This window comes from Gorilla gorilla, chromosome 11, assembly GCF_029281585.2.
Source record: "Gorilla gorilla gorilla isolate KB3781 chromosome 11, NHGRI_mGorGor1-v2.1_pri, whole genome shotgun sequence".
NCBI lineage: Eukaryota > Metazoa > Chordata > Mammalia > Primates > Hominidae > Gorilla > Gorilla gorilla.
Genome location: NC_073235.2, coordinates 35,880,999 through 35,895,070, shown reverse-complemented (window position 1 = coordinate 35,895,070; position 14,072 = coordinate 35,880,999). Strand labels below are relative to the sequence as shown.

Below are 14,072 nucleotides of genomic sequence, written 5' to 3'. Positions count from 1 at the left end.
AATTTATTTTATTTTTTCGAGATGGAGTTTCACTCCTGTTGCCCAGGCTAGAATGCAGTGGCATACTCTTGGCTCACCACAACCTCCGCCTCCTGGGTTCAAGCAATTCTCCTGCCTCAGCCTCCTGAGTAGCTGGGATTAAAGGAATGTGCCACCATGCCTGGCTAATTTTGTACTTTTAGTAGAGATGGGGTTTCTCCATGTGGGTCAGGCTGATCTCGAACTTCCAACCTCAGGTGATCTGACCGCCTTGGCCTCCCAAAGTGCTGGGATTACAGGTGTGAGCCACCGTGCCCAGCTGAATATTTATACTTTATAATTAACTCCCCCCACACAAGTTTGAAAGTTTTATGACCTTATAGTAGAAAGTTGAGAAAAGCACCAAAAAGAATAAAGAGAAAAAAATACATTATCCGTAACATTACTACGTTTAGGAGTATTTCCTTCCAGCCTTATCTCTATGTACATAGCTTTGTAGAACTTTTAACATAAATAATTTCACAAATCAGGGAGTAAGGTTGTTTTATATTTCACAGGTGGCTGTCAACCTTTGGTGCAGTAAGCATGTTCATTTTCAGGGCAGGGCCCACCACAGTGATGAGGCAACTACAACACTCAGTCCTCAACGAGTCTAAGAAAACAGTTTGTACTTGTCAGAGCTCACAGAAATTCACCCAGCCTTCTATTTGTTAAAATGACTCAAGTCTTCTGCTGAGCAAGCTGTTGCTGAGTGTCATCAACTGGATGTGTTACTCAGTAATGCATACTAGGGTGATTCCCACTCTACTGGCAAGTGGCCCTCCTGTTGCATCGCTATCCATGGATGAAGCTTGGTTGCACACATTTATTCACAAGTTCTCATCCTTGTATTTCATGAGGGCCATGGCCCAGTCTGATGACCATATCACCCAGTGCTCCTTGCGTGGGCCACTTTGTGAACACATGCTCTGTGAGGGGCCCACAGCCCTGGAAGCTGCCATATGGCTAATTAGAATATTTCAGACCATCACCCTAGGACTGTTCTCTAAGAGGCTATGAGACTAATCACATCTTTTCTAACATGTTTTGCCTTAGCTAACACCAGAAATTTAAGCAGCGCTGGAAATCCATTAGTACCCAAATCTCTTAATCTCATACGTCTCAGCAAACTTGTATGTGGCCCAATTTCTCATCCCCTCTCATCCTCTGAAAATCCTTTCAAATTCACAGTCTGTCATCATCAATCTCTCCTCTTCTTGGAATATACCACTTAATAGCCTTCCCTGCATATAGACCCCATTCTGAGGATTTTGCATCCCTGCAGCCCTTTCAAATAGATGTGTTTTTGCTCACTTCTTTGGATTCCTGCAAATGCATGGCTTGGATTTGAGGGTGGTATTGTCCCTGCTTTCTACTACCATATTTGGGCCATTTTATTCCTTCTCCATGGAAAGGTAAGAGGCAAACGTTGCTTAGAGTGGGGTGGAGTGGTGGAAGTGATGAGAAATTGTCAGATTTGGAATATAATTGATAGGGAAACCTACCAGAAGTCTCTCATTGATTGGATATGAAACTTTCAGGTTCAGTCCTGAATAAACACTTCCTGCTGCTGCTTCTTGCTGTCCTCAAATAATTGTTCTTCTTGTCTCCTCAGTCATTGAAGACTTTGACTCCTGGTTCTTTGACTCAGTCATCTTCCATCTCTGTGCCTGCTATCATACCTCACACCCCAAACCTCCTAGGAATTTCCCAACACCCTGGCCTTCAGTAACTGCACTTCCTTTATCCCCAGTGATCTTTTGCTCTACTCCATCTCCACTCCCATATTACATCTTGAACCACCTTCAAAGTCACAATGAAATCACCCCACAAGCAGATCACAACTCCTCTCTTACTAGAGGATTTGGCAAGTATCCTCAACATTATTGAGACCTTCAGCTCTTTGGTTCCATCACCATCTTTCCTGTCCCTTGTCCAGTTTACACCTTAAGAGAAATCCATACTTTTCACCACTGCACAACAATTAAACTAGAATCATTGGGATGGGCCTCAGGTGTCAGCATATTTCAACTCTACTTGGTGATTATAATGTGTACCGAGGGTTAAGAACAATTGCTCCATATTCTGAACATCAAATACCCAGTTCTCTAGTCAAGTTGACAGGTGGGAAATCTCTATTAGTTTGTTAGTAAGTATTAATATGGATTTTAACAGGACTATGATGAAAATGGAGTATCTTTTTTTTTTAATTTAAGAGTAAACTTTAATGTCAAAAACGCAAACTTGGGGAGGGCAGAAAGATCACACACAAGGCTGTCACTTCACACTCGGAGGGTTGCACAGCAGCTGGGCAAAGGCGCTCCTCACTTCCCAGACAATGGGGCGGCCAGGTAGAGGCGCTCCTCATTTCCCAGGTGGTGAAAATGGGGTATCTTTTAAAGGCTGTACCTTCAGAAATAGAGCTTAACAGGAGATATTTTGGGGCAATGATTCACACCTCTTTCTATAAAAGGTGGCCTCCTCCCCAGGGGCCCCTTAAAGGCTGAATCTCTGTCATTATTCTCTAAGGCATTGGTTCTCAAATGACTCTGATGGCATAGTCACTGAAATCGATAGTTGGATGACTTCCAAATTCATATCTTCATATATCTTCATCCCTGACTTCCCTGACTTTAGACTTTTGCATATCCTGCTACCTGCTTGACATCTCCACATGTCTGTCAATAATTCTAACCTAAAATGACCCAAACAGAGCTTTTGATTTTTCCTCTACACAAACTTTTGCCTTGGTCTTCCCCATTGCATCTAATGGTGGTATACATTATCAGCAAAAGCTAAGAGTCTTTCTCGAGATTGCCTTTGACTCCTCAGTTACCTTCTTCACATCCAATCCATTGGTGACTTCAAGTAAGTCTACCTCAAAAATGTATCCCAAATCTAAGCATTTCACATCACTTCTATTTCTACCACTCTGCGTCCAGTGATTTGCACTTCTTTCCTAGATGAATACAAACCACTCCTGATTGGTCATCCTGTTTTCCCTTTTGCAGGGAGTACCTTTGCTGCAGTGCAGTGCAGTGCAGTGCTTCTTCTGTGCTCGGTGCTGCCTTTGTGCTCACTCTTCTCCCCCACTTTCTTCAACTCCCTGCCTCGTGTTTTTATTACCCGTTTTTGGTTTTTTTTTTTTTTTTTTTTTTTTTGAGACAAAGTTTCACTTTGTCGCCCAGGCTGGAGTGCAGTGGTGCAATCTCAGCTCACTACAACTTCTGCCTCCCAGGTTCAAGAAATTCTCCTGCCTCAGCCTTCTGGGTAGCTGGAATTACAGGCACGCTACTACTGCCTAGCTAATTTTTGTATTTTTAGTAGAGACAGGGGTTTCACCATGTTGGTCAGGCTGGTCTCGAACGCCTGACCTCAAGCATTCCACCCACCTTGGCCTCCCAAAGTGCTGGGATTACAGGCATGGGCCACTGTGACTGGCCACATTTTTATTACTTCTTTTCTCTTTATTCAGGTCTCTGTTCAAATGTCACTAATCAAAGAATGACTGACACCTGCCTAAAAGATCCACCATTCCCCGCAGTCTCTGGCCCCTTACCCAATTTTGCTTCTTCACATCACATTCAAGGGTGAGCTGGGGCTGGCTCATACTGCTCCAGAGAGTTGACTGTACACATCTCTTTCCAACTCCTCATCCAGTGACATCACATTGTTAGACTGAAATTGTCCAGGATGGGTGCACTTACATTATGGCAAAAGCTACAAATCACATCCTTCCGACTCCCAAGCTTGTTCAACATTTACACCACTGCTTATGGCGACATGAATTCAGATTTAAACTTGTATGTTTGGGTCTGACTCCCACAGTAGAATTTAACCTCCGTGAGTACAGGGAACTTGGGATGTCCTTTACATATGATTACATCCTGTCTATGGCAGTATCTGGACATAGTTTGCATTCAATCAATATGTATTGGGTGGCAAATAGATGGATGGTTGAATGGATGGATGGATGCGTGGATGGATGAAATTCAGATTTTGATAGTCCCATCTCAGTTTTAGACATAAAAAATAAAATTTTTTGAAGAGTAGAATTTTTTTAATTTTTGCCCTTTTATATTTGCCTTATACTACTGGCCTCTGTGATAATCCTCTGCTCTGAGCACAGGTTTTATTCTTTTTTTTTTAAACATGTGCAGATACATGTGTTTCTTTTTGTAGGCAATGTATTTGTCATTTTTTGCTACTAACGTGTTTCTTACCTTCGTGTATATGTGTATATTAAACCTATGAATTTTTTTTATATTCTTCAAGACAGCTATTAATCTGGAAACCCTGGGAAACATATGCAATGAATAGTATGCTGATACTACATCACATTGCATGATATGTTCAGTGACATAACATGATAAGTTTAATGTGCTGTCCCTTATGAGCACTGCCTAGCAGGATGCACTGTGCAAACTGTAACAAATGCAGTCATTAACACAGCATGTCCATCAGTGCACCACACAATCTGTGATGCATTGCCTTGGAGGATTTGTGTCTCTGATTTTCAATGAATAAGCCTTCACCTTTAGTATACCTTAGAAGGTGGGATCAAGCAAGTTGAGATCTGATGAGCCTGCAGCCCACTCTACACTACCTCCCATCTAGTTGTAGAAATCATCATTCACCTGTCCCTCACTGCTGTGACATGGAGAGATGTTGCACCATCCTGCAGGGATCATTCTGGTGTCCTCCTAGCCTGTCAAGTGTGGGCACTAATTAATCACAACACTGTGAAATCTGTGAAGAAGTCCCTTGTGTTTTCAGACATTGCAGCCACTTGAACAAAGAACACAGTGACCTCTGGGTGCTTTTGTCTCTGAGCACATTAGAGAACCCTTTTCCTAAAAGAGGAATACTTGGGAATGCAAGAGCTGAATGACTCCACCTTGCATATAAACAGTGCAGATGGTGGCTGGAGAGGGTATTGTTAAGTGGTAGGCACGAAGCTGCTAGGGACTTTCCAAAGAACAAAATACCTCTGGAAAAAAAGCATACCAGTATAAGACCTGCTAAGGACAGCCATGCAAACTGCCCAGGCCTCTCTGACTCTGGCTCACACAGCCTACTCTGGATGGGATGAAGATGATTTGCATGAAAAGGAGGAGTTGGGAGTAGCCTTGTCTCCTGCTGCCTTCTAACTGACCAGAAGCTTATCCTACCCTTTTGTGTCCCTAAAGGCATCATTTGTCACAACATGGTCTGTGGGTCATCTGCATAAGATCATCTGCGATACTAGTTAAAATGCTGCTTCCTGGGTCCCATCCCAGACCTACTGCATCAAAATCTCAGTAAATCTTAGTTTCCTCCCCTCCCCCATTTCCTTTCCCTGAAGCCCTAAAGAATGTTTAGATCCCACTTTGGGAGGCCGAGGCGGGCGGATCACGAGGTCAGGAGATCGAGACCATCCTGGCTAACATGGTGAAACCCCCTCTCTACTAAAAATACATAAAAATTAGCTGGGCGTGGTGGCAGGCACCTGTAGTCCCAGCTACGCTGGAGGCTGAAGCAGGAGAATGGCCTGAACCCGGGAGGCTGAGCTTGCAGTGAGTCGAGATCGCACCACTGCACTCCAGCCTGGGCAACAGAGTGAGACTCCGTCTCAAAAAAAAAAAAAGAATGTTTAGATCCTTTTTAAAATTCTATTCATTAGTCATGGCTTACAATTATTAGGTTGAACCTTATGAAATTGCTACTATGCAACCACAGTTAAGTGGCAAAAAATGGCAATTTAATGTGGTTCTATATAACTTTAAAGTCCAGGCTCTGTCCCAGGTGCTGGAAATGTAAATACAGGAAAGATAGGAGTTGACAATGTGGGTGGAGAGATATGGGTACAAAGATGGATAATCTAGCGTGGTTAAGTGTCATGGGTGCTGTGCTACTTTACTTAACAGCTGGCAAATTTGGGAGGACATTTGAACACCAGTATTATGAAATATGGATGACCTTAAATTATATAGATACATTCTCAGATAACAGATTGATAATAGATAAGAGAACATATTTTGGTACTCACTGAGCTTGATATCAAGAAGAAATACGTACAGTAGAGTAATAATTTTCAGTGGTGTGGACCTGAGGATGGAGTGAATAAAATATCAAAATTACCTGAAGGTCTTCTATGAATTACATATTTCTCTTCCCAGTGGAGCATCCTATATTCCTCTAAGCAAGAGATGCCACTCCACCTTATCCCCCTTAGAAACATTGCCTGAAGGAGTTCTTGTTAATGAGGGGAATTAGTCATGATCTTCAGGTGTGTGGGTACAAAAAAAAAAAATCTGCTCACTTCCAGAATGACAAGTCAAAGATAGGTGCTGTGTCTGACCCAGTTGGTCATTTTTATGTTGCTATAGTCTGACATATTTATAGCTGTATATATACTCTAATAAGTGTTTTTTTTCCATGGGGTAAAAGAATGTGGTTGTAGGAGATAACAAGGAATCCATTTGATCTAATGGTCTTAGTGATTTCATTCACAGGTAAATGGAATTAATGGAATTGACAATGGTTAAAAAATGTCATAGGTAAATATTATAATCTGATTGAAAAGATGTATGAACAGCTAGAGTGGTTTGTATGAAGCAGGTGACTAGAGTAGTACCTAAGTAAAACCATTTTTGCAGTGTTGCATGAGAAGTGTGGAAACAATATTACTTCTGAGGATGTGAGCTGGCTGCTGAGATAAGGAAGAAAACACAGGTGCAATAAGCATAAGAAACAGAATGCTTCAGTGATAGAATGTCTTGTTTTCCAAATGTACTTTTAAGATTTATATTCATCTCTTCATTCAAAAAGAAATCACTGCTTACTCTTGTAGTAGGGATTTTTGCCATCTCTGAACTCTTATTACCTTTATTATTTAATGCCACTCAAGTTAGGTTCATCAAGGATTATTGTTATAGGGCATTCATTACCTCATTCTTGGCTTGTCAACTTGTTTATAAGATCTTTACAGACAGATTGTGTATCTTACTCGTCTCCTCTTTCTTATGCATTGTCAAGGGGTATCCAGAGCCATTGTTGTAAGTCAAAATAATAGAATGTTATGGCAATTACAGAGGATCCAAATTAAGGCAAAATGAAGTCTTAATAAATATTTGTGGAATGAAAAGAGAGGAGGAAGAAAAGAAGGCTAAGTCTTCCAATGTTTTAAATACCATGTGTTCTTTTGGTAAAACTTAGTCTGGCCAGAGGAAAGGACCTTTGAGGGGAAATTAGTTCTCTGCACATTCTTGAAGATGAGGAGACAAAGAGCTGCTTTTCATTACTAAAATGAGAGCTAGAATTTATTATCCTCAATTTCAACAAAAAGTCATTTACCTCCAAGCTACAAAAAAATTGCTAGTCAGCTCAAGGTAGTTGTGAATAACTTGCTACTGCTGTGATCTGATGTAATTCTTAAATGATTCCGTTTTGCCCCATGAAAAGCCGTCCTTGATATGTATGGCAGCTAGTATAATTTTAAAAACATAATAATTTGCTGGCCAGGGATCATATATTTTGAGAACTCCAATGAAGAGAGTGTCTGTAGGGCACAGGGGTGGAAGTTTGCTTTCTAACACCCGGAAGCTAAACCATGTGACTCTTAGCAACGCCCATTGGATTTGCTTCTGAAACCATATATGTAAAACCAAAGACCACACAAAGGTTTCTAGAATTATAGCTGATCTCTACTGACGTTCTTTTAAATTGCTTTCCATAAAATGTATGGCCTACTTACAGGATGGGACAGAAAGGGCAGATACCAGTGAAAGGTAGTTTCAAAAGAAAGTGAGATTAGTATTTCAAATGACTAGCTATTCTTCCCCAAAGTTAACATGCATAGCACTTTATCAGTTGTTAATTGCAAACTGAAGAATCACCTTGTCAAAAGACAGCTATCTTTTCCATTCTGGCTCTAGATTTTCTTAATTATTTTTTCCCCATTGGTATCAAGGAGAAGGCCATCTGTCTTGGCAGAAATAAATTAATGGCTGCCATTGACCATATTACAATGCTTGGTTAAAATATGGCTACTCCATCTCTATTCCTGGCAGCTTAGCCCACTTGTTCAATTAGGTCCCTTTCACACCCATAAAGATTCTTAAATGTCAAAAGTCATGGAATTATTTCATCTTTGAAAGACCTTCAAAGACCAGAGCAACCTATACACTTTATATGCTTTATTACAAATAGCCTGGGGCCATGGATTCACAGCCCAGGGGACCTGTTTCATAGAATTTTTTTTTTCCCAGTGACTTGGCCTTGTGTTCTTTTTAAAGATCAAAAGAGAAAAAGTTCCATAAACTTCTCATTATTTCTAGGAGATTCTTTCTTCTGACACATTTATTTTTTGAAAGGTACACAACTTCTCATTTCTCTCTATTGCTGAGAGACATAAGAAAGGAGAAGCAAGGAAAATTGATAAATTCTCAGTAATTTAGATTATATTAATTCTGTTGAAATTTCTTTGATTTTTCCCTGCACATAACTGATTATAAGGCAGGATCATAGAAATGGGAAAGTTACCTTGTATTTTATTTTTATTTTTATGTTTTTTGAGATGGAGTCTCACTCTGTCACATAGGCTGGAGTGCAGTGGCAAGATCTTGGCTCACTGCAGCCTCGACCTCCCAGGTTCAAGCAATTCTCCTGCCTCAGCCTCCCAAGTATCTGGGATTACACGTGACCACCACCACGCCCAGATAATTTTTGTTTTTGTTTGTAGAGATAGGGTTTTGCCATGTTGCCCAGGCTGGTCTCAAACTTCTGACCTCAAGTGATCTGCCTGCCTCGACCTCCCAAAGTGCTAGGATTACAGGCATCAGCCACCATGCCTGGCCATGGCCTTGTATTTTAAAGAAAGCATATATGTCATAGCACATTCTCTTGGAAAGAGAAAACTAATCATTTTGGACTAAAACAGAAAATACTTGGTAGTTTTAGTCTTGATAACACCATATAACAGGCCTCCTGCCTTAGCAAATCAGCTATGCCTGTCTTCTTATGTACCAAAAAAGAACCTGATACTCATTGTATTATTTTTGCTGGAATACTATGAGAAGAATTGATTAATGATGGTGCAATAGGATTTAATCTTTCAGAATGAAAGCTGCACTATAAGATGAGGGTGCATGATTCAGGTTCCTAGTATGTGAGTAAAGACCTTAGACTCTGAATGCTTACTTACTACATTCTGTTACTAAGAATTAGAATGCAATGACACAATCATTTGTGTACATTTAGAATTGGTATGTTTTTATAGGAACTCTACATCTTTGAACATTTGTTGGGAGCCTTAGAGAATAGCATGTTGGTATTACTCTATAGATAGAATTTCACTCCACTGCTTCACAGCATTAAAAACCAAATGTCTGTGATGGTACTTGCTATATTTTTTCTTAACCAAATTATTAAATTCAAATATTTGATTTCAACAAACAAAAAATGCAATAAACCCATATAATTCAGCTTATCCTTCAATCATGCTCTTTAAATATTCCAAGAATCTATTATTTGCTAATATTAAAATCTAGAGTTTTTGAATGTTTGATTCAAATGTTTGTACTTGAAGGAATAAAATGTTTAGATATCCAAGTATAGCCCATATTATATAGTGTTTACTAACTTTAGGGGCAAAATTGTTTAAACATATGCATTCCGTGCTACAGCATGAAATTCATCATAAGAATGGTCCATTCTATCCAAGGAAGTTGATTATTGGTATAATGAGCATATTCGTTTGCTAGGGCTGCCATAATAAAATACCACAGATTGAGTGGCTTAAAGAACAGAAATTCATTTTCTTACAATTCTGAAAGCTAGAAGGTTGAGATCAACATGTAGGCAGGATTGGCTTCTTCTGCAACCCCTCTCCTTAGCTGCAGATGGCCACCTTCTTGCTGTGTGTTCACACGGTCGTCTTTCTGTGCATCCACTTGTCTCTCTCTGGTAATGTCCTAATCTTTTCTTCTACAAGGATACCAGTCATATTGGATTAGGGCCCACCCTAACCACCCTATTTGAACATAATTACCTCTTTAAAGAACCTATCTCCAAATATAAGCCCATTCTAAAGTACTGGGGGTAATGTATGAATTTTACCCCATAATAATGAGGGAAATTCTTTCTATGTCAGCCTGATTAGAACTCATCTCTATAGCACAGACATTTAGCAGAGCATTAATGCAGCACACAAGTTTGGTGCTCACTTCTTCTTTACGCCTGTATCTCAAGTTGTCCTGAATTTGGAGCATAAAGGACATGAGAAATCTCAAGCTAACGAGGACTCCAAGGCCAGAAAAGTTTAGAGGAAGTTCAAGAAGTTCAGCTACACAATAGCAGCGGCTGGATTTAAACCCAGGTATGCTGAGTGTGGGTCCATGTACTATGTGAAAAATTAAAATTGTCCTACTGGCATATTAATAATTTGGGTTCTTTATGATGATAAAATGAAGAAGAGTGGGGGATCAGAAAACAAATTGAAAAGAGGCCTGAGTTCTAGCTATGGCCACAGGAAGTCTGTTGATCTATGACCAAGCCCCTAAAGGATCTGACAATGTTCGTTGTTTGGTATTTATTATAAAAATGTCACTTATGTCTCTCAGACACCTAGGATCATGGGGCAAAACAGGGTGACAGTATTTAATGAGTGCCCCTTCTGTTCCTGCGGCAGTGAGACCCGGTAGGGATATACCTCTGCCAAACAGAAGCCTGCTCCCTGTCACTTTTGGAGATGAAATCAACTTTATCAGCCACCCGTGTAGCAAAAAGAGAAACTCTTAACCTAAAGAGCATAACCCTTCATTTTACAAATGAGCTGTTTCAGACTTAGATAGGGAATGTACTCAAAATTTCCCGTTTTCTTATTAGCGGAGCTGGAATTGAGACTACCATCTTATTTTATTTTACCAAATTTGGTTCTTCCTTTCATTTCACCTCATAATTCCAGTAATATATATGAAAATATTGTTTGTGTTTTTGCTTCTAAATGCAACTTCAACCTGTGGTTTCCTGCGTCTTCCTCTACAATTCATCATCACCTAAAAACCAGGTGAAGGCATTAACTTTCTTTTGAAACATTTACCAAGACATTTGTGCCAAAGGGCAAAATCATCATGAAGCTCGAGCCTTGTGCTGAAATGTATTCGCTTCAGCTGTTTGTACTTGGCCTGTTAAAGGAAAGTAAAAGCATGGCCTTGTGAACCTGCAGACTGGGATTGATTCCCAACTTAGCCACTTACTTGGTGTGTGATCACAAATTAAATTCCTAGTCTGTTTGCTTCCTTATATGTAAGAGTAATAATAATAGTAATTACCTAGCCAGATAACCATAAGGAACAGAAAAAACATATATGTCAGGAGTTTAACACCAGGCACACTCAAGACAGTTGGTAAATGGTACCTGTCTTTCCTCTGCTTTTCTGTTGGGGCTGTAAGAAATAACGGCTATTTCAGTGGACAGAAGGTGTGATTTTCCACCCTCTGTACTGATTGAAGGCCCACACCTCTTAATTCTTGGAACTTCAGATACTTGAGACTCTGTAAAATGAAAAACTTATCCTACCTAGTTCTGACAGATACAGTAATCAGCAGTGTGTTCTCAAGAGCAAGATGCCTTGAGAAACAACAAATACTACATAAAGTGTCAAATAGGAAGCCTGACTAGCCATTCATTTTGTTTATAAAACTTATGTCCCAATTTTCACACTCTGATTAGCATATAAAATCAATTTTTGGAATTGAAATAGAAAATAAAATATCAGTTCTAATTACTTCACTTAGCAAAGCAATTCTTAAAGATGGCAATAATTTTCATAACAGGCAATTGATTATCATAGTAATGTGAGCAGTGAATAATTATTTGAACTCAGCTTTTAATGGATCTTTTAATGGCAACATAGAATATGCAAAAGTAAAGATATGTATGTACAATCAATATATCATCAGGCAAAAATTTTTATTTAACTTTTTTGTGGTTCTTTAGTCTATACATTTTTTATAGAACAAGTGGTGGATTTAAAATGATGGGGATTTACAGTGCAGGTAAAGTACATAAAGGATTAAGGGGATTTGTGTAATTGCTGACTTCTAGCTCTCTCTGTACATGAATGGTAATATCCAAAATTTTCACTTGCAATTATCCAACTAAAGGAAAGCAAAAGGTACACCCAGCCCAGCTAAGGCACCCAATTAATAGTCAAATAAGAATTAGTAGCAATCTAATAATTCAGATTTGGCTTATATTTCTGTTGTCAAGTGTAGCAATTTGCTTGTTTGAAGCCAATTTTTTTGCTTTGATTAAGAGTGAGAGGGGTAAGAAACTATAACGCAGTGATTATGGCTCAGAAAGTAGATTGCCTACATTTGTATCCCAATACCACTGAGACATTCCATGGATACCAGGAAGGGTTGGGCAGGTTATTTTACTGCTCCGTGTCTAGATTTGGGCACTTAAACAATGGGAATGACAACATGCTTGCACCATTGGGCCGTGTGAAACTTAAGACATTTTATGCAAAACACTTAGCACAATGAATATCACACAATTAGTACTCAGCAAATGTGTGTCATTATTATAGAAGGTAGTGAATGACCTCAAGTAAATGGACCTGTGTTTGGCTTTCTATTCTTTTTGATTCACAGTAGAGACCCAGCTCAGCCACATACTGTAAAGGAGCTAACCTGATCCTTCTTACCAAGATAAAAAAATCTAACATCAATCAGTTCACTGTTTTCTGCACCGCAGCAGTGTGAGGGGCACCCTAATTCAGGAATTTTGCTAATTATTTTCTGGCAAGGCATCTGCTGCTCCACATGCTTCATTACTGTGATTCCACCTTTAAAACGGGCAGCAGCCTCCTTCAAGGGGGTAGTTATCACTGGAGAACAGCTTGATAACCGAGCCCAATCTACATATACTCAATAAAAGGAAATTCTTTTTATATGCAAATATGGAGAAATGGTCAAAGGTAGTGCTGAGGGACAGAAGGAGCATGAACTTGGGAGCTGGACAGTCGTGGTCTTGAATCTCCACTTTGCCAATGGCCACCTATGAAATGTCAGACAACATTTTCAACTCTCGTGATCAATAGCTTTTAAAATCTGGGTGATAATATCTATTTGCTGGGAAGTTTCAATTAAATAAGATGATGAACATAAAAGTGCCCAAGCTAGCATCTGTCGCATGGCATGCCCTCCATGACACATACTTCACCACCACCGTGAGCACTTCCAATTCAGCTTTCAAAAGAAATGTCTAATACGACAGTGCCAGCTTTATATGTATTCATTCACATGATCCTCTGAAAAGCCCTATGAAACAGGAATCATTGTTATCCCCATTTTACAGGTGAGAAACCTGAGACACAAAGTGACTGAGAGACTTGGTCTAGGTCAAACGACCATTAAGTCGCAGAGCCAGGCTTTGAATCCAAGCAAGATGGCTCCAGTGTCCACACACATAACCATTGAAATAAACCATCTCTCAACAGATTACTAATGGCCTTCTTCTCTGGCCTTTTCTTCTGATAGCAAATTGAGTCCCTCCTATAGCCCTTATCACAGCGCCTTCTACTCAATCTGCGTATGCACATAGGAGGTTGCAAAGTCCTCCCTTGTGTCTTTAATTTTTTTCCCTTCTATATGGAGTGCTTCACAAACTTGGGTGTCATCCTTGCACAGGGCCATCCGAATCTTCTCTGTAGCATTCCAGTTTGTGCTGTTGAAACAAGCACCTTCCTTGTGTGTTAATCACTTTCATTTCCACACAACACCCAGTGCAGTCCCTCACTGTGTAGGGGAGCAAAATCAATATAATATAAAAATGTTGGCAAAGGAGATTTGAGAAGTTTTCTCTTGCATGGTGTTCAGCAATGCAGTCTGATTGGCTCTAAGGACTTAGATATGATTATGGAAAATGTTGAAAGTAAGTAGGAAGATGCTAGATTGTCACCACTCTCAATTCTACTAGTAATTCAGTGGTGGCTGACAAGGTGACAGAGTGTGGCTAATGTGGATAGTAGCTGTAGAAAGGTAGAACCGTTGAGTCTTTCTGTGTG

General features: G+C 39.8%; 1 protein-coding gene and 1 non-coding gene across 7 annotated transcripts in view; one reads left to right on the top strand and one right to left on the bottom strand.

Moving 5' to 3' along the window:
- Window positions 1-14,072, top strand: part of NCKAP5 (NCK associated protein 5) — a 990,571-nt gene that overhangs the window by 321,427 nt on the left and 655,072 nt on the right. The window lies entirely within an intron of this gene.
- On the bottom strand, window positions 13,651-13,753 carry LOC115933830 (U6 spliceosomal RNA). Its single transcript, XR_004069680.1, has one exon. It is a non-coding gene; the product is annotated as a U6 spliceosomal RNA (small nuclear RNA).